The sequence below is a fragment of the Capsicum annuum genome, chromosome 3 (genome assembly GCF_002878395.1).
Source record: "Capsicum annuum cultivar UCD-10X-F1 chromosome 3, UCD10Xv1.1, whole genome shotgun sequence".
Classification (NCBI taxonomy): domain Eukaryota; kingdom Viridiplantae; phylum Streptophyta; class Magnoliopsida; order Solanales; family Solanaceae; genus Capsicum; species Capsicum annuum.
In genome coordinates this window covers 270,568,929-270,575,597 of record NC_061113.1, presented here as the reverse complement: position 1 = coordinate 270,575,597, position 6,669 = coordinate 270,568,929, and the positions used below count along the sequence as shown (strand labels likewise).

The 6,669-nt window shown below is 36.0% G+C and overlaps 1 protein-coding gene and 1 pseudogene across 1 annotated transcript in view; both read left to right on the top strand.

Moving 5' to 3' along the window:
• The first annotated feature begins 6 nt into the window (after positions 1-6).
• On the top strand, positions 7-1,537 carry LOC107864702 (annotated as a pseudogene).
• A 703-nt stretch (positions 1,538-2,240) lies between these two features.
• LOC107861682 (peroxisomal (S)-2-hydroxyacid oxidase GLO4) overlaps positions 2,241-6,669 on the top strand; it is an 11,609-nt gene continuing 7,180 nt past the window's right edge. Inside the window, exons 1-3 of the mRNA XM_047408646.1 lie at positions 2,241-2,875; positions 3,172-3,226; positions 3,370-3,550. The gene's annotated coding sequence lies outside the window, so the exon portion shown is untranslated. The remainder of the gene's footprint in view (positions 2,876-3,171; positions 3,227-3,369; positions 3,551-6,669) is intronic.

Below are 6,669 nucleotides of genomic sequence, written 5' to 3'. Positions count from 1 at the left end.
CTGAATTCTCGTTGATACAGGGAGTGGCATTAACGTGCAAGACTGTTCGTCTCATTCAGATTTTAGTAACTTGTCCTTCCTGACTCTTTTGATCTTCATATGTTAACTGATTTTTAAGTTTTAGGACAGGTTGATAACTTATTCTTTGTCAGTAGGCCAATAAGAGAGAGATTACAGAACATATAGTACGTCGAGCTGAGTGCAATGGGTTCAGGGCTATAATTCTCATCAGTGACACTCCTAGGCTTGGTATGAAGGTAAAGATTTAAACAAAACGTTAAATAATGTGTTTTTCTTAATTAATATAATACCACATGAGAAGATCACTTGAATATGTGAACGTATGTTAGATTATGTATAAATATTGAGCTACAAAATATGTATAAATGCTGAGCTACAAAATATATATATTAGAGAATGATCAAAGTTTCGTGGTTTTTGGAGTTTAATACAGTATATGATCCACCATATTCTTGTGTAATCCTCACACTCTCTGAAAACTTTGCAGGAAATAGCATGGGTAAAATCAATTACCAAGTTGCCAATTCTGATAAATGGCATTCTCACTCGTGAAGATGGTATAATATTTATCGAAAACTTCGGCTCAAGTCAACAGAAACTCTAATCAGCTCCATATATGTCATGTATATGTTTCCATAAATTAGTGTTTCTCTAAATTTCGTAATAAGTTTCCACAGAACATACAAATATATTGGAATGTAGTTTTAACTAAAAGCTTATCGTTGGTTTTTAACAAGCTTCTTTTTAGATGATAACAAAATCTTCAATCTGTTTTAACAAAGCTGATTTTGCTACCAAGTCGACCAATTGAGCATTTTTTCCAAAGATTTTTTGTTATAATACTATATTTTGCAGCAACCAAAGCAGTTGATGCAGGAGTTGCAGAAATTATCGTCTCTAACCATGGAGCTCAGCAGCTAGATTACGCTCCAGCTGTTATTTCTGCTCTTGAAGAGGTGATTTCCCAACATGTTTGATGTCTTGTTCAGATTGCTGGTCAGTTCAAAGAACGTCAGATTTTTTACCGTCTTTTTTATATATGCCTAAGAATTCAGATATAAAAAACCAGTTCAGTTTAATTTCTTTTCAACTGAAAGTTGTAATGAGTAAATTAGAATCTTAGATATTAAAGTTTAAGCATGTATATCGACTTGCATAGATTCCTCCTTAATCTCCAATGATTTCAGGTTGTCCATGTTGTTCAAGGTAAAGTTCCAGTTAGGCGAGGAACAGACATATTCAAGGCGTTAGCACTAGGTGCCAAAGCTGTTATGGTAAACTTAATGATTTAAAGAAATTGATACAATTATATATACTCTGATAGTGTAAATAACTTTTATATATTCCTGCAGATTGGTCGGCCGATTGTCCAGAGAGGGTGACCGGTTTAAAGCAAGTTATTGAAATGCTAAAGAATGAACTGGAGCAGACCATGACTCTTGCTGGCTGCTGCACGGTGGATGACATTACTAGAAACCATGTTACGACAGAGAAACAAAGGTTCCTATGTAAGTAAGATGTAATTTCATCCTAAATAAATGGCCTGGCCCCAACTCTACAATCATGTCTCGTCTAGCTTTGTAATAATCTCCAATGTGCAAAGCATTATTAAATTTCTTTCATTATGGTAGCTGCAGTGGCATAGCCACAAGATTGGGCCAGACGATTACCCTTTATTGTGTACATAAAAAAATGTCAAAAAATTACATTTTATCTCAGTGAAATTTATAGCTTCGCCACTGCAAGCCACTTAATACCTAAAAATGTCAGCTATATATATTCGAGATCAACCCCTCCCTCTAGCTGACACGGTAGGAAAGTAGAACGGTCTACACTAAAAAGATATCCACCTATTTTTATTAATCACAGGTGATTAATATATACGATTACATAATTTGATGTTGTAGGTGCTGGTAAGTTTTAATGGAATAAAAACCTTTTACATTTCAGTTTTCACTGTTAGTAGTGGTGAAAGCCAACTCATATGATTTTTCCTTTTTTAATAATCATAATGTTATTGCCAAACAATTTACAAGTTTTTTGTATTAAGAAAGGGGAAAAAAGCAGTTATTCACATGGGAAAACGACAACTCTGCCGAACTGGAAAAAGCATTACTAAAATTTATGCAACAACTTTTGTCTTTTAAGTACAACCACAACGAAGAAAGAAGAGGGAGTGGAGAAGTTGCCAACTCTTGTCTCTACTTTGCAGGTACTAAGAAAATCTTGTTTTTTTTTTCTTTCTAACTTGTAGAGCTGTACTGCAATATTTTGATCTTAGATTTATCTTCCGTGTTGCAAAGGATTTTTTTTTTCCTCTACTTAACTTAAACAATATTAAATTGCATAAACACAAAACTGTTCATTTTTCAAAAGGGAAATTTTTTGTTACGTTTTTAGACTAATGGGGTGTATGAAAACTCTTGACCTTAGCGAGTAGCTCAAACAATTTATTTGGAGACGAAAAGATTGACCCTTTTTCGAGTCATTTGATTCATAGTTGTTGTATAAGCTGGGCGGACCTAGAGTTTTAGTTATGAGTTTTGTAGGATCTAGTAGTTTTCGTCAAAACCATGTATTTATGCTAAGAAAATTTACCAAAAATGCAATATTCTGGATCAGGGGCAGAGTAGGTAGGGCAAGGGGATTCATCCGAATCCCATTTGCCTTTTTCTTTTTTTTATAAGTTACCAGCAAAAAAAAAATTATGTAGGTGTTGTTATTTCCTCAATATATTCGAGTATGTAGAATCTGTATATTGCAACAACAACTTCAACTCGAGTTCAAGTATGAACAAGAACACAATGAAGTATCAAATACCCTCAACACAAGATCAAAATGACCTTTCCAAGAGGTATATTTATTTTTTCAGAATATAAAGATAAAACAGAAATGATTAAGGCCAAGTCATCCGAATTCACGGATTTTCCTTAAGGAATAATTCCCCTCACTGTACCCGAGGTTATGGAATCTTCCTCTAAGGATAAAATGACCTTCAATCCGACTATAGCGGTACCTCAAATAGGCGGATTCTTCGAACACACTCACAATTTGAATGATCACACTTAGAGTATTTTTAAGACAAGAAGAATGTTTTGTAATCTGAAAATTTCTGTATTTGCTATCTCATAAACCTGTGGATGAAACCAGGTTTATATAGCTACTAGATGCCCCTTTGAAAAGATGGCATTGGTTCATATTAGAGGTGTGTGACTTTTCCTGAAAATGCAAGTCTATTCACTTAAACAATGCAGTAATTTTCTGAAACAGTGCACTGGTTCACTGAAACAGTGTGTACTTTCATTGAAGAGTTGCAACTTTCTGAAACTGTGCAATCTTTTGTAACAGAAGCAACAATCTGAAACAGTGCAACCTTCTGTAACATCATTTCAAACAGACACATCAGTTCTGAAACACTGTTACTGCGTGTATTTATATAAATGGAGGTCAAATCCAAAGCCGAAGCCGAGGCGAGCGAGCGACGACGACGCGAGGCATCATCTATTTCTTGCCTCTCTTGCCATATGGAGTAAGTGTTTCTCATTATAAACACTCTCAAGTTCTCTTCTTCCACCGATGTGGGAGAAAGAGTAAACTTGTCAAAATTGAGTACACTTTCCATTTTTGGTGTTAACTCAATTTTTTTTCTCTTCCACTTGATTTCTCCATTTTTCATTCAACACACTTTTATTACTATGAACCCAACAATCCCCCACATGAATGGGGAATGGCTATTTTTCGTAGAACTTTTACGGACAAGTATGTGATCATCAAGCAAAAACTGATTGCATCTGGATAGGTGGGTTTCCCTTTGAACTTCCCATAGTGAACATGCATCGAATGTACTCGGTCAATCGGTAGATTTGATATCTTTGAACCGTCGAGCTTTAATGTACACCTAGACAACACATGTCACACAACCAGCCTTTTACCGGTTATGGTTCTTACGGTTTTGTTCTTTTCAGCCATGAACACGTCCCGGTTTTCATGAGAGCTTAGAGAATAGGCCTTTACTAACATTCTCTTTGAAGCGGCTTCCACTTCGCCCACACATAGGTGATTTCTAAACGTTCAATCCTATAGATTAAACTATTTAGTCAAATCTGTCAAATTTAGATAATTATTAAAAGACTTTTCACCTTAAGTCTTATCCTTGTTTACTATACATTGTCTACATCATAAAAATGGGTTGGGTAATTGACAATGTTGAACCTGTCAGACACAACTTTGTTTGATCTCCTTGAACCTAGCTCTTGGGATCTCCAGTCTGCTAGGTAGAGTTACCGCCATGCTGACTCGTCCTAGGCCTTAAACCCATTCCCTTGGATGTTCTTTCTACTCCTTCTCTAGACAGGCCTTTTGTAAGTGGATCCGACACATTATCCTTTGACTTTACATAGTCTATAGTAATAATTCCACTAGAGAGAAGTTCTCTTACGGTATTATGTCTTCGTCTTATATGACAAGATTTACCATTATACATCATACTCCCTGCCCTACCTATTGCCGCTTGGCTATCACAGTGTATACATATTGGTGCCACTGGCTTGGGCCAATATGGAATATCTTCCAAGAAATTTCGGAGCCATTCTGCTTCTTCACCGGCTTTATCTAAAGCGATAAATTCAGATTCCATTGTAGAGCGAGCGATACAGGTCTGTTTGGATGATTTCCAAGAAACTGCTCCTCCACCGATAGTAAATACATATCCACTTGTGGATTTTACTTCGTTCAATCCGGTGATCCAATTTTCATCATTATATCCTTCAAGTACCGCAGGATATTTATTATAATGCAGGGCATAATTTTGAATGTATTTAAGATACTCCAAAACTCTTTTTATTGCCATCCAGTGAGTTTTGTTGGGATTACTCGTGTACCGACTTAATTTACTAATAGCGCATGCTATGTCTGGTCATGTACAGTTCATTATATACATTAAACATCCCAATACTCTTGCGTACTTCAATTGCGAGTCACTTTTACCTTCATTCTTTCGAAGTGCAAAGCTCGCATCCAATGGAGTCTTGGCAATACCGAATTCTATATACTTGAACTTGTCAAGAACCTTTTCAATATAATGAGACTATGACAATGCCAACCCTTGTGAAGTTCAATGGATTCTTATACCTAAGATCACATCTGCAACTCCAAGGTCCTTCATATCAAACTTGCTCTCGAGCATTCGTTTTGTTGCATTTATGTCAGAAATGTCTCTACTGATGATTAACATATCATCCACATATAAACATACAATGACTTGGTGATTTGGAGTGTCTTTAATATAAACACATTTATCACATTCATTTATTTGAATCCGTTTGCCAACATGATTTGGTCAAACTTCGCATGCCATTAATTTGGTGCTTGCTTTAGTCCATATAATGACTTGATAAGTTTACACGCCTTGTTTTCCTTTCCTGGAACCACAAAACCCTCAGGTTGCTCCATATAAATTTCTTCCTCCAAATCTCCATTTAGAAATGCGGTTTTCACATCCATTTGATGGATTTGAAGATCATATACCGCCGCCAAGGCAATTAACATTCGAATCGAGATTATCCTTGTTACTGGCGAGTATGTATCAAAGTAATCAAGGCCTTCCTTCTATTTGAAGCCTTTTACTACAAGTTTTGCCTTGTATTTGTCAATAGTACCATCCGCCTTCATTTTCCTTTTGAAGATCCATTTAGAACCTAAAGGTTTATGTCCGGGAGAAAGGTCAACCAATTCCCATGTATGGTTGTTTAAGATTGAATCAATCTCACTATGGACTGCCTCTTTCCAAAAGGATGAGTCTAACGACGATGTCGCTTCTTTAAATGTTTGAGGCTCATTTTCTAAGAGAAATGTTACAAAATCCGATCCAATCGAAGTTGACGTTCTTTAACGTGTACTACGTCTTGGATTTTCTTCATTATGGACATTCTCACTTGGTTCATCTCGAGGTCGTTTAGATCCTCCGCTAGACTGTTCGTGTCTAATTTTATACGGGTAAATATTTTCAAAGAATTCAGCATTGTCTGATTCAATTACCGTATTTTCATTAATATCCGGATGTTCATATTTATGAACCAAAAATCGACATGCTTTACTACTTTTAGCATATCCTATGAACACGCAGTCCACCGTTTTATGTCCTCTCTTAACCCTTTTAGGTATAGGAACTTGAACCTTCACTAGACACCCCCACACTTTGAAATATTTCAAGTTAGGTTTCCTTTCTTTCTATTTTTCGTAAGGAATTAATTGTGTCTTACTATTGGGAACTCTGTTGAGTATACGATTGGTCGTAAGGATAGCCTCCCCCCATAAGTTTTGCGGTAAACCAGAACTTATAAGTAAGACATTTATCATTTCCTTCAAAGTTCGGTTTTTCCTTTCCGCAATTCCATTAGATTGAGGTGAATACGGGGCCGTAGTTTGATGGATTATTCCATTCTCTACACATATTTGCGCAAAGGGAGATTCATATTCTCCGCCCCTATCACTTCTTATCATTTTGATCTTTTTGTCTAACTGATTTTCAACTTCAGTTTTATATTGCCCAAACGCATCTATTGCTTCATCTTTACTATTTAGCAAGTAGACATAACAATATCTAGTGCAATCGTCAATAAAAGTTATGAAATACTTTTTCCCACCACT